Genomic DNA, 14,871 nt, shown 5'->3' on the forward strand with positions numbered 1-14,871 from the left:
TGCCTTGGTAGTCTCAGAGGCATTCTAGTCTCATTGCTTCTCTACAAGCAAAATGCCTCCTGAGATTGCCAACAGGGCCTTGTTTGTTTTCCTGTTTTCCTCCTTTGACTGATGCTTAAAAAGGCATGTTTTAGCTTTCTACTTCTTTTCCACAGAACAATAAAAGCTATTCTGTTTTGCAGAGTAATTAAGTCTAAACAGACAAGAGGAAATTCATATTTTCCCTGTTTATTTTAGTATTTATTATGTAGAGTATTAGTTTATATTAGTAAAACAAGCATAGGAAAAAATTAGAGTTTTTTTAATAGCCATTGGGAGCAATATTGGGAAAAAAAAGTTGCATAAGCTTGTCAGATGGATGTGTATTTATCACTGTCAGAAACCTTTACTGATAGTCTCACTCCTTATTTGTGTTTGATGGAATGTGGAAAAAATTATGAGGGACATTTATTTCTTGTCACAAAGAAAGTGTAATATTATGAATCATGTAGTCTTACAAAATTGTTAAATGTTCTCATCAATGAGATGACTTTGTTCATTTTCCAGTGCTGTTGCTTATGATCAGGAAAACGGCATGAAGTAAGTACGAGACCTTTTTTGGGGAAGGAAAAAGCAGTTAATTTTTTTCAGTTTCAGCTGAGGCAGTGACACCAATTTTTTTTTCTCTTTCTACCCCGTAATTTAAGAACTCACCCCTTTTACAGCTACAGCTAATCTGCTGACACAGCACTAGCTTTATTTTGAGTTTGTGAAACACTGATAGTAGGATAGAGACATACCCTTGTTAAGTTTTAACTCACCGAGTAAGACAATGTCTTTGACATGCTATGACCCCAAAGGCCTATCATGGAAGGAAAACACAGCACCATGCTGAAAAATAACAGCCCATCATGTAATTGAGAGTGTGACTCAACAACATGCTAATAAGCAGGTGTCTGTGTTGTTCATACTGGTGCGGAAGGCTTATGCGTCTGCCCTCTGAACAGTTTTCGCTGCCTGCAGTTCAGGCTACGACTGCAGCTGTGAAGGGATGGGAAAGCCAATTTATCTCACCTCTGTACTGAAACTCCGTGCTGAAGATTTGTGTTTTCCCAAGCAATGCAGAACTGGGCTGCTGACCACGGACTACTTTCTTTTCATATAACTCTTTGTGGAGATGCAGATCTGGACTACGGAAGACAGCAGTAAGGATGAGTATCCAAAATGCTTCATGATCCTATTCTTACTTGGCAAAGCAGCCCAAAAAATACTGTTTAAAAACACTGTCCCGTTGTGTGTGTCCAGGCATGTCTTGGTGATACATGTGAGAGCAATTTAAGAGGTTTCCATCTCCTGCTGTGAGCTCCACAGTTTATGTGAGTCTCAGAAAAAGTGATGGTAGGGTAAACCTGGAGTTCAGGCTGTGAAGTGAGGCAGGAAAGGCGCTGATTCACGTTCGCTGCAGCTGACTCAGCTCCTGAAGCAGTGCACATAGCAAAGAGAACAATGGTAAATGTGAACTTATATCTCACTGACATGAATGACCAAAGCTCATTTGAAGGCATCTAAAGTGCTTTACTTGCCAACTAGAGCTTCTGATGTGCATTAAGGATGAAGCGGTACACACAGGAAAGGAACACTCTATTACTATCTCTTCAGGAACAGACAGCAAAACAAGGAACACTGCTGTACTTGTGTCTGTAGTTTGCCCACGTCCTGTCAGCAGACCTTGTCTCCCAAGTTAAGCAGGGTACGGTAGAGGTTCAGGTTCAGAGAAGTGCGACTGGCGTGATCAAAGGTATACAATAGATTCTGTATGATTAAATGGGCCTCAAAATGATCAGGAAAACAGTCAGGGGGGATATGAAAAGGGGTGTACAGGATGATGAGTGGCCTGGAGAGGGCGATTTGGGAGAGGCTGTTCCCTCGCTCTTTCCAATAAAGAGTAGAGGCATCAAAAGAAATCAGTAGAAGGCAGATTCCTAACAGATAGAAAAATGTGGTTTTTCCCACACAAGGGGAACCTAAACTATAGAACTCCTGGCAGCCAGGTGTTGTGGATGGCAGAAGTGGTCACAGAATTCAGGTGGAGGCTGGAAGGAAAATATGCTTGGGGCTATTGAATATATCACAACCATGCCTAGTTCAGGAAGCCATAACTAGGTTGAGACTCTATCTGAGACAGGTTAACTCTGACCCAGAGTACATATTTAAGCTCCAATTTGTGAGAGCCTTGATGCTGTAAGAGAGGAATCCATTAAGTTTGTGAATGACTCCAACTGGGAAGTGGGGGTCTGAGTGTAAGACTGCCATTCAGAGGGACATGAATGGGCTGATGGGAACCTCATTAAATTCAAGAAGGAAATATCCACAGTCCTATACCTGGGCAGGAAGGACCTCTGGCAGTAATACAGTCCAGTTTGGGTTCTTCCTGTACAAGAAAGACAGGGGTAAACTGGAGCACATTCAGTGCAGGGCCATCAGGATGGCTGGAGCATGTCCTTTGAGAAGAGACTGAGGGAGCTGGGCAGCCAAGCAATGAATCAGGTTGTCCAGAGAGGTTGTGGAATATCAGTTCTTAGAGGTTTTTGAGAGCTGAGTGCACAAATACCCAAGCAAACATTGTCTCAGTTCAGTGTTGCACCTGACTAGACAAACTCCCAAGATCCCTTCCAACCAGATTTATTCTTTAATTGTATGAATTTTCAGCTAGATCACCTCCCTGAACAAGGTCACCACATGACTTCTGAGCAGCAGTGCCTGTGTGAAGCACAGGGCCACATGATTGAGGGAGGGGCTGAAGCACAGCTGACTTGGACCAGTGTAAGCTGCTGTGGAACTGCACCCTGACAGCAGTCCATGACGTCTTTCACTTTGTGACAATGTTCTAAAGATGGAACAAAAACACCTGGAAAAACACCACTTGCAACCTGATATTTTAGAGAAGAACAGGTCTGCTGCCTCCCTGAGGCCCGGGTTAAAGATGTGACGAGAAAACTTCCTACACTGGTATGGCCCTTGGATTATTATCCATTATTGATTTGTTATGTAGGCAATGATGAAGTTGCAATAAGAAGTCCAAGGGCAATCAGGAGACAATTCAGGGCCTTGGGATTACTGGTTAAGGGATGCTTGTCTCTCACAGTACCCTTCTGGATAAAATATCCAGCACACAGCTAGACAAGTCCATAATACATTGGGTGAGCGATTGGCTGATAGGTGTTGCGTGAAAAGGGGCCAAGCGGTTTTTGCAGAAGATAAACCCCCTTGCATTCTCACACTCCTCACCGAGGTGGGAGGCCAGGTGCGGCTAGGTTTAAATTCTGAGTGATGCCCAATTCAGCACTACCAGTCCAATCGCGTTTAATATGTATTAAATTATTACGATTTGGATGCACTAATAGTGGACTGCACCTTCAGTCCAGTCGTGCTCATGAACTAGCACGGCCACTCTCGAGTCTTTGGTCGCGTTCAGTGAGAAACCGAAAAGACTAGCTACTTCAACAGTGCCGTTTATTTAAACAACAGATCTATAGGTTCTTAGGATTGCCGGTGATAAATACACTGTCTGCAAAGCATGTGCATATAAAGATATTGTTAAATATATAAAACATGCAACAAAGTTATAAACAACACAGCCTGGCTGTAAATGTAGGAGAGAGATTCTCTAGAGAGATGTCTGAGTTCCCTGAGGAAACACTCGGTATAATCTAAGTCTTACCCAAAGGCGTCCCTACAGCAGGGAAGAAAGGCTCAGCCTGTCGTCTGGTCCTGGCAGTCAGTGATGGAGATCTCCTCGACTTGTTCGCGATGGTGTCTTCCCCGATATCCCCCCTCTCTCGGGCTATTTATAGTATTTTTTATCTTCACAGTGGAGTTTGAGTGACTTTAGTCATAAATACTTTTATTATGATTGGTGTACTCAAGGAGGAGTGGTCGCACCTTGGGGGCGGGTAGCCTCTGGGATGGAGGAGTGTTTTGGTACGTTGTAATGAGCAAAGTTCGCACAAAGGACAGCATTTCATCAAAATTTGATGAAATGTTGGCTCAGGTAGCGAGTAGGCCGCTTATCTGTTCCGTAGTACCATCTCGTCCCCATATCTGCTATTCGTCACAAGGGAAGGCCACGGAACAATCGTGTTCCATTCCATCCCTCGTGTAGTTTCACAAACAACCTTGTACAGGGAATCGCAGATGTTCTTTGCATGCCAGCTGCGGCTGTATTCTACCTCAGAAGCCTCTTGATTTTATACTTTTCCTTAATGTGTGAACAATGCTGTACTTTTGTATTCTTGGCCAATTTAGTAATTATTCCACAACAGGTCAGGCTTAAATAGTTATGGTAAATGGGGTTACATTAGACTGATGGCCAGTCACCAGTGGGGTTCCCCAGGGCTCAATTTTAGGGCTAGTGCTGTTCAATGTTCTTATAAATTTTCTGGATGCAGGAATCAAATATACATTAAGTAAGTTTGCCAGTGCTACTAAACTAGGAGGAGCTGTGGACTTCCTTGAGGGTAGAGAGGCATCACAGAGAGATCTGGATAGACTAGAGAACTGGGCAAACACCAACCATATGAAATGTAACAAGAGCAAGTGCTGGATTCGGCACCTGGGATGGGGTAATCCTGGTTATACGTACAAATTAAGGGATGAGAGGCTGGAGAGAAACCTTGCAGAAAGAGATCTGGGGGTTTGGGTTGATGGCAAGTTGAATATGAGTCAACAGTGTGCCCTGACAGCCAAAAGGGCCAGCTGTGTTCTGGGGTGCAACAAGTACAGCATAGCTAGCCGGTCAAGGGAGGTGATTGTCCCACTCTACACTACACTGGTGCAGCCCCACCTCAAACACTGTGTGCAGTTTTGGGCGCCTCTGTATAAGAAGGACATCAAACTACTAGAGTGTGTCCAGAAGACAGTGACCAGGATGGACAAAGGTCTTGAGGGCAAGATTTAATGAGGAGCAGCTGAGGTCACTTGGTTTGTCCAGCCTGGAGAAGAGAAGGCTGAGGGGTGACCTCATCACAGTGTACAACTTCGTCGAGGTGGGCAGCAGAGGGGGAGGTGCTGATCTTCTCTCTCTGGTGACCAGCAATAGGACACATGGAAATGGGATGAAGCTGCTTTGGGAAAGGAAAAGGTTCTTCACTGAGAGGGCCATTGGTCACTGGAACAGATTCCCCAGGGAAGTGGTCAGGGCACCAAGCCTGTCAGAGTTCAAGGAGTGTCTGGATGACTGTCTTAGCCATATGGTTTAATTTTAGGTAGTACTTCGAAGAGCAGGGAGTTGGTCTCAATGATCTGTATGGGTCCTTTCCAACTTGAGATCGCCTATGATTCTATGAACAGATCACCATTGGGAATGCTGTCTTCCAGGATGTTATGGAGATCCTAGTCTTTAGTGCAGCATTTGTTTAAATTATCGATAGAGTCAACTGGAATTCTCATTATCTAATGCTTTTTTGTGCTGTACATTGTAATAAAATGGTTGATCTGGAAAGTTTTGGGTTTTTTTTCATCCTGCTTGTCCATTTTCCCCCTCCTCTTCCAATATGTTTAAACAGTATCTAGAACGAGAGCTGCGAAAAGTTTTTTGCATGTCTGTAGCTCTGCTTAGTTAATCTGTTACCGCAGTAATTGGATGGAAGAAGTGCAACAGAACTAAGTATAACTCTCAGAACCATTGCATGTGCAAGCAGACTATAGGCAAGCAACAAAAGAGCAGATGATGAATGTTAGATAAACATCCATTTATGTCCAAGTAGAGCAAACCCATTTTGGTTGTTTCTATTGCTCATCATATGTTTTTAGTCATCAGGGATCAAAGTAATCTTTTATACAGTTCTAGTGAAGCCAGTAATGAATATGGCCCATCTAATATTAAATGGAATAAAATTCAGAAACGGATTATAAGGAAGAAGGTAAATGGCAGGTGGGAGACTTGGGAGCGATAAAGATTAACCCATTTGCTTTTCAGCTTTTTGAAGCTGGATTCAAATTTCTCTTTCAGCAAGGCAGAGAAAGAATGTGTTTGGATCATCAGAATACAAAAAAACCTGTCAGAAGAGTAAGCAACTTTGTCAGACTGTTCAAAACATAACAAAACAAGGTAAAAGGATGGTCCCCAGGTAAGAATGATCAGCGTCATAATGTAATGCTTGCGGAACAGTTACATGAATCATATTTACTATGACAGTGTTTCTACCCTGTGAGCTACAGATACGTAGATCACTTCTTAGGGATTTGCAATATGAACAGTATTTGTTATGCAATAATCCAATGGATGTGAAAATTTAAAGTGACATATAGATATACTGGAGAAGCTGTAGAGATCCACAGAAACAAAAATAGTGAAAGCTACTGACTCATAACAGGACTGTAATTTGACTTTTATAAGGCATCTCAAAAGTTTTAGAATAAAGATTGTTTTGGATGAAGTCCAAGAATGAGATTATTTTGAGGTGGTTATCTAGCTACTTTAGCTTCTGTATGGTTTCACATAATGCAGTTCTGATACATTGTGTAACACAAAGCTAGACACGGTGTGAACTAAAAGATTACCTTGTTCTTGATGTATGGTGTTAATTTGGCACACAAGTGTTACATTTCCATGTGCCTGGTGGTAAAGTTAAAAGTTCCTCTTTCATGCAGCCCAGCAGTGCTATATAACATTTCCGAAACTGATTTCTGTTCATCTGGTTGAAGTTTTCACATTATTTTTTGTTGGGTAGAAATTGAGGCCTGAAACTCATGAGGATGTGGCTGGCTGTAGAAGCAGTTTGGGTATGAGTAGTAGGCTCCGGACCCATGATTAGACTTTTAATGATAATTTTGGGTGCCTAAATTTCAGTGTGGCTACCGTATATAACATTTCTGTTGTTAAGGTACAGGCCTATAGAGAAGTCACTATGGAATTAATCTGTTAATTTACAGCACAACAGCTTGTCCAGTAACTGCCAAAAAGTAACTACTCTTACCTAGCAGCAAGTGAACGATTGATTACCTTTTCTCACTGACTAGCGAGAAAACGTTTACAAGAGGCAAAGTATGTACATGAATTGTTACAGTGGAATGACAAATTCACTGCATGTTCGTGGCCTCTCCTAACTTCTTTTATCTTGGTAAATTGCTGATAGTCTTAGAAAATACCATCTGCCTTCCTCTGAAACAACACATATAGAGAAGTTTGGATTGAACATTTATAACTGGAAAAATTAGGCCTAAACCTGACATTCTCAAAAATGACAGAATGTTGGAGCAAAGAAATAGTTCATTGCACTCAAGGAACAAAATTGTGTCAGACAAAAAAGAAGTTAATGTATCATTAGGAAAAAAGTTGCATCTCTATACTTGCTCAAATGAAAAGTAGTATATAAAGTCTCCAACGGGATTGTAAAAGGATTCATGCGCCAGGAATATACTCAGTGATGTGGAATTCATCTGCTTTGCCTTCCTGTTGGAACAAGGAGTTCTTGCTGGCAATATACTGGGTTATAAAAAGGATTTCAATGTCTCTTGGGGCTTATGAAGAGACAGAGAGAAACTTACAGAGAGAAACTTTAGGAGCAGCAAAGCTCTGCAGAAACAATAGGATGAGTGAGGTCTATCTCTTTTTGGGTGAAGTCTATGTCTTTTTCTCTCCCTATAAGGGGATAACTTTGCATCCAGTATATGTATGTCTTATTAGAAGCATGGAGAAACTATTACTAGTATGGTGTATGCTTTCTAACAGTTTAACAAGTCTACTACAAATTAGGCTCACCATAATTCTCAGTATGATAAATGTCAGGGGCATTTTGAACTTCACAACACTACCAAGGATAACATTTGGCTCTTCGTGTTTTAAATGCAGAGACCTTAAGTAGTTGGGCACACAATTTTCATGCAGTACATCCATGATAAAATATCTTTGAAGGGTGAAACAGGCTTAAGAAATTATCCCTTCCCTACACACACTGTAATACCACTGTTGTTTGCTCTCCCCTCTTAGTGGCAGTAAGCTGTTATATGTTCATGATACATTGTTGGCTGCGTTCAGGTTAAAGATAATGTCTCCTCCTCCAAGACCCATTTCTTTGAACAATGTTATTTCATTTTAGTGATCTGATTCAGAGCAAGTAGGAGGGCCCAGAAGGAGCTCTTGAGGATGAGAAACTTTTGAAGTGTTCTTCATTGTTAAAGGCAGCATATTATGAACTACAGCCACATTTTTGACAGCTGTGTTATACATGGCCTCTCTTCTTTGCATTATTCAGTGGTGATCCTTGCTTTTTCCAGACTGTGACCCTATGTTGTATAAGAAAAAAATTCAGGACTTTATTCATATCTGGCCTCAGAGAGAAAAAGGAAAATCATGTCCTTGTGCCAGACCTGTCTGTGGTCGTAACATCAGGATCACTACACCCAGACTATGAAGCCAGGATATGGCATGTATGGTTATGCTTGACTGGTGAAGACAGGAAATGTACATAATTTGGAGGGGAAAAAGAAAGAGTGAACAAAAAAACTTCTGCTAGGAAAACAAGTACATTGAGTTTTAGAAAATTAGATTATATCCATCACATTTTCTTTTCCTGAAAGAAAAGAAACACACCAGAAGATGATCTTTACATCAGTCAATGCTGATCAATGCTTCTGGTTACAAAGAGAAAATCAGGAGCATCATCAATCTGAAATGCTGCAGGGAAAGCAGTTTCTTCATTTTTTTTTTTAAACTATACATAACTTTTCAACCTCAGATAAGTTTCAGAAGTCACCTAGAAACTAAAAAGGAAACACAGCTAGCAATTTTTGCAATAGTTTTATTTTACATCATAGAACATTGCTCTTGCTGTCCTGCTCTGAAAGTAGGCTATCAGACCAACAGAGATAAAGACGTTATTTACTAAATTCAAGGGTAACCAAAGTGATTCATAGATAATGACTGAAGGGTTTCATTTCTGAATATAAACAGGTACCAACAAGATAGTGTGTGGGGGAGTTCATGTAAATATTTTTACTTTTTAATGTGAGAAACCTGCAATGATATATTTTCAAGATGTCAGGCGATGCATCTGTTTTCTCACTCTGATTTAATCATTCCTACTTCCCTGTAGCATTGGAATGCTATAAGAATTAATTAGTTAATGTTTGTTCATTGCTTTTTTTTCTGGATGCTCTTATGTCCTGTTATACTCAGCAGAAACATTTCAACTCAAGTTCCATTGTTTCAAGAGGCTGTAATTTATTGTGATAAAATGGTGTAGCTCTGCTGCTTTGACCAGGAGGTCAGTCTGAAAGTGGAGTAAACAGGATGGAGTTGTACATATTCTTTAAGGAGAGAGCGCTTTCCTCTCGCATCAACAGTATTTGCAACAGAGAAAGAGGAAGCAGAGAGAGCAAGATGGTTTCAGAAAAATAAGAGAGTAGCAGGGAAGGAACATGGCTAAGGTCCAGGTAAGATTGTTGGTAAGGAAGCAAGTCTTTGGCAGTGATCGTTGGCTCTTACACTTGTTCACAAACATTAAAGAAAAAAAAAATCTTCAGGGGAAAAGAAATGTTACTAGATTCATCAGCCATGTAGTACACTGACCAAATAGACCAACTTCATTTACAAAGCAAACGCACTATTTTGACTGCGTCAGTTCTCGTCTAAATTCCTATTGCACAAAGAAGAGAAAAAGGGAGTTTCCTCAATACTGGAAATGAAAAGTGTTAAATTGCATGTGCTAGTATTGCCTGGCACCACCAATGATGCCCTTGATGCTTCCTGCCCACCAGCAACACCACCTCTCTTTCTCGCCTGAAAGAGGTCAGTCTCTGCTCCCTGTAGTGGCTACTCTATGTCTAAACTGATTCCTTCCTTAAACAAATATTTTAGCAGCAAGTCAGGCTAACAGAGAACTTGTACAGACCATAAAACCCCCCACTCAAACCCAGAAATAAACCAAAAGTTTTAGTGTTACTCCCTAACAGAGTGGAGCTGACTATCCCCCATTGCCAGAATCCTGAGTGTACTTTCCTTTGAACAGTGTCATAACACCTCCCTCACTGCTCTTTTGACCTCACCATTGTCCTGCCTTTTCCTCTTGAAAAACAAATGAGAAAAAAAAAAGCCTGGAAACTTCATTTTGGACCAGGAACAGCTGCAGCAAGACCAGTTCCTCTGCAGATTCTTGCCCCTGGTTCTTGGCCAGCAGCTCACCAGGGCGTTGGAAAAGGAAGGTGTGGGAGGGAGGAAGTCAGTTCTAGAGCGTCCATTCTCCTTGCCCTGGATGCTTCGGTGGACCCAAGAATAAATAGCCACTTGCAGCAGCCCGTGTCATGTGAACAAAAAGCGAGACACTTGTGGTAACTTTACTCATAGCTTGCTTAGAAAATTTGAGCCCTGGGCACAGCTTAACACTAGGCTCCTTCTGTTCTCTCATAGTTCTTCTGGAGTGATAGCTCTCTCTCCTCAAAACAAATACAGCCCTGGTGCCGTGGTATGAACCTGCTGCCCACAGAGTGGTCTTGAATGTTTTTCTAGTATCTGTGGCACTTTTTTAGTGCTTGAGATGTCTTTACTGCAGTCTCCTGTTGCCTGCAACAAGCTTGATATTCGTTCCTCAACTCAGCAGCAGATGAGGAATTAACACCCCATTGGAGATGCATGGGACAATTCTTACCTTTCATTGTGAATAAAGACTAGGGTGGGATAAAATGGGACATTACCATGCTGGATTTTGCTTCTTTCTAGGTAGAGCTCTCTCAGGGCTCAGACGCTTTCTTGACTTGATGACCTCTTTCTTGACAAATGACCTCTTTTTTTTCACATACTGACACAATGTGGTCAGTGTGGTTGGTGAAAGGGAGCAGCATCTGGAACAGTGAGGTGTGCCAACTAGTTTGTGTAGTATAGGCAAAAAGGGGATGACAAAGCAATAGGAAGGCCTTGCTGCATCTTACAAAGATCTGTGTAAGAGTTGGTTTGTAGGCGGACACCACACTCCTCAGGGTTTAAGCAAGATGTTCGGTGGACTTGCTGTATGGATGCAGAAATCACATAGTCATCTGGGGCACCATGGCTGGGCTGATCATCAAGAGCAACCTGACAAAGTGCTGGCTAACATTCTAGATCTTCCCAAGAAGCACAGAATCGGAACCATTTTTGGTTTTATCTAGGTCGTCTCTGTTCTTACAGAGATTGTTTGTTATGATATATGACTTTGCTGGGTATGGTACAGCTGTTATCTTGGAGATTTGCCAGTGACTTTGTTTTAATATTCTGACACACTGTTCTGCTTCCAGTGGGGGTAGCTGACTGATGTCCATATTGAAGTGTTTCCTCTCTTATTTTTCTGGCTCTTTTTAACTAGTTCAGGATTACCAGGCTTTGATTTTAGAAGCATAATAGGTGTTGGCACGATGGTCCTAATACCGTTCTATAAAATGTATTGAGTATTTTAATTTCTAAATGTGAAATTAACAGCTCTTCTATATTTGTGTTTATTATTATTTGGTTTGTTTATTTATTTTTATTTGTATTTATCTGACAGGTCAGTATAATTTTCAGGATCCACATTATGAAAGTTCATCAGGGTTCCAGGATCCAAATAGAAAATGAGATGGAACCTGCTGTTTTAAAGGATTTTTTTTCTTTCAGCCTTTGCAGTCTCTCTAGCTTAGTGGTTCCTAGAGAAGCAAAGCCATTGGCAAGGGCAACAGTCCTACCATTAGCACTAGTTCATGAAAATACATTTTGGTGCTTTTAACTTTAAATGTTCTTTTCCAATATTAGAACGCTTTAGCTCATTTTATATTAAACTTTGACCTCATTAGGAGTCACAGAAAAGTGCTTCTAACAGTTCTTTCAAAGAATGGAATTTGTAGCATCCATCTGTTTCTCAGGGTACCGACTTTTATAAAGTGAATTATATAACAGGTTAAGACAAGCTCATACCTTGAATGACTTAGAGTATTGTTTCTCAAGCTCTTGAGTGCCTTTTTTCATCAGTCAATTAATAACTCTTTACAAGCTGTACCATAACACTGAAGACATATATAAATGCACTTTGTGTTTTCCCTTGAGACCCACAACTCCCTCATTAAGTCTATAGACCTGTGCACAATTGGTTTTACTCGTATTCTGTAAAATTTGGTTTAATATGTGTAAACATATTAAAATTTGGTTTAAATATGAGTAAACTCTGGTTTACTCGTATTCTGTTGTCTCTGAGAATACGTCAATACATAGCTGATTTTATTCATCCCAGTCCAATGACTGAGCCTGTTTAGCCTGTAACTTGGAAGTATTGGGTTGTGTTTTCTTTTTTTTTTCTTTCTTTTTTTTTTTTTTTACAGCCAAGGGCAAAGAAAAATGCCTATGACAAGATAGTTTTTCTTCCGTGTATTACAGTCTTTTTGGATTTCTTAAATTAATGTCTAAAATATAGTGTAGGTCTCCAGGCGCCTTTGGATACGCAGCCTTAGGAAATTTTTCAGGATGAAGATAATTTTCACTTGGAAAACTGTAAAAATGATACAGTGACCTTCTTAGTTCCCCTGCCAGACTCTTTTATAGGCAGACTTATATAGGTTTCTTTAGGTATTATGTTCTTGCCAAGTACTACTTTTCTTCTGGTACTAATACATATACTGCGTGGAAGCACGCTGGCAAACTATAGACTTCATAGGTAAAATTATCCATTTAAATTTTTTATTGGATAGTCTGCAGTATTAGTCTGCGGGTGTGCTGATTACGACAAAGATCCTGACTCGGCAATTTTCTGCAGTCTGCATAAAATACCTATGCTGTATTCAATAAGGAGAATGCTGCTAAAATTAAGACTAAAAGTTCTGATTGTGTTGCCCCAAACACTGCAAAAAATTTAAATTTAAAAATTTAAATTTAAAAGTGGAAAAGCTAAACCCACCTGAGTGATAGGTGTTTACTTTCGGAAAGGCTGCAAGAGCTGTGGGGGTGTATCCCACATTAGCAAGCTGTATTTCAGACCTCTGCTACTTTCCCCTTTGCTGAGGACTTTGACAAGAGACTGAATGTGCTAGCAGGCCCTGCTCACGTCCCTCAGAACAGGACAAAGGAATTCCTGCGATCATTCCTGCTGATGCATCATGCTGAGGTGTCCTCTCTCTAGCTATCAAATCCTACTTGTAAACACACGAAGTAGAGCCAAGCAAATCTAATTTGCTAAGTTCTTCCTTGCTTGAATATCTCTTTGCATTCATGTAGAAATAAATATTAAACAGTAAAAAGGGAGCTCTTGCTTAAACATTCCTAAAGCCATTATGATTGTTTTACGTCTTATTTTTTATAATAATCTCTGATACTATCAAAACCAGTACCTACTTTTAAAGAAAAGAGCAGCAGCTTTGGTATAGAAACAACTAGATGGTGCTCCTCTGCTTTGGAATTTGTCAGGGCTGCAAGACAGGTGAACTAGAGAACGAAGATATAATCCGTAGAAAAAAATGTGTAATCATAATCATCCTGTTCCTAATGTTCATTACAGATGCCTAGAAACATTTGCTGAGTTACAATTAAGGTTGTAATTTAGCAAAGGTAGAACAATTGCTTTGCAAAACATTACAGCCTTTTCTTATTGCAATTTGAGTGCTTAGCAGGGTAATTATCCCCACATATAAGTACTGTAGCGTAAGTCTAATATTTAGTAGTGTTCCTTTTAAAAATGCATTGAAAACGTTTTTAAAGGATTTACTCTAAGAGGTTTTAGCAAATTAAATATGTGACTTTTTTAAAAGCAAGCCTCATAGTAATGACATCCACAGAGAGGAGAAAAATTCTGCAACAGTGACACTATCTAAATGCAGCCCAAAACGTAAGACTATCTTTAAGTGAAACAGAAAATTCAAAAAGAAGCCATTAACCTGACAATCACAGCTGCACTTTTAAAAATATGTAACTCCAAATAATTCCTAAAATTCTAGAGCGTTGTAAGATGAGAGCATTTACTATGTGCTCCTGATTACATATTACATGAAATTCATTTAGTGACTTGAAAGTATGTGTGTCACTGCTGGGGAATTGTGCTTACTTGCTCAGATTTTGCTAGCTGTGATATTCAGCGGCAACAGTAACATCCAGGATGAAAACCTATAGGCACGGATATTCAAACAGCCTGATGGAAGGCAGTAGAAAGAGCCAGAGGTTCACGATATTGTCTTAGTAATGCTCAAACCCAATTTTTTTTAAATAGTAGAAAGATAATGTCTTTTGGAGGGTTTGAAGGGAAATCTTAAAGAGAAATTTGGAATGCATTTCTCAGCTCTTTTGTCAGAAAGCTGAAACGTTTTGCACAAGTGAGTGAAAGCTCCTGTGTCAGTATAGGTATCTCAGGGCGTGTAGAAGATTACGGTAATGTGTTTGATCTGTGAGGCATTGCAACTTCTTTCTCTCACTCACATATATATGAAAATAATTTAGTCTGTATAAATTTTATAGCAATGAAAACTGCCTTACCTTTGTCATGTTTTACCACTTATTTACATATCAATAATAAAATTTAAAGTTCCCGAGAATACTTTGAAGTATCTTACATTTTATCTATTTATATTCCTGTAATATGAAGCAGCATTGCCACTTTTATGCTCTGGCATTGTTTAATGTGCAGAGTGGTATAGGATTTGTTATTTATGATACTGAAAGATAAATACCTCCCCAGTATAAGACAGGAAAATGAAAACATGCTACTGTATTGCTACCTGTCTCTGAGAAGTGTATTGTTTTCCAAATTAAAAGTGTAGCTCTGTACAATTTTACTAAATTGTACTTCTAAGGCCAATTCCTGTTTTTACCAATGACCATCTCAAGTAATCATGTTCATAAACTGATCTAACTCAAACTTAAATTGTCTTTCTCTTAGTGGCCCCACAGTAATGGTTTATAGTAATTTG

This window comes from Chroicocephalus ridibundus, chromosome 3 (assembly GCF_963924245.1).
Source record: "Chroicocephalus ridibundus chromosome 3, bChrRid1.1, whole genome shotgun sequence".
Classification (NCBI taxonomy): domain Eukaryota; kingdom Metazoa; phylum Chordata; class Aves; order Charadriiformes; family Laridae; genus Chroicocephalus; species Chroicocephalus ridibundus.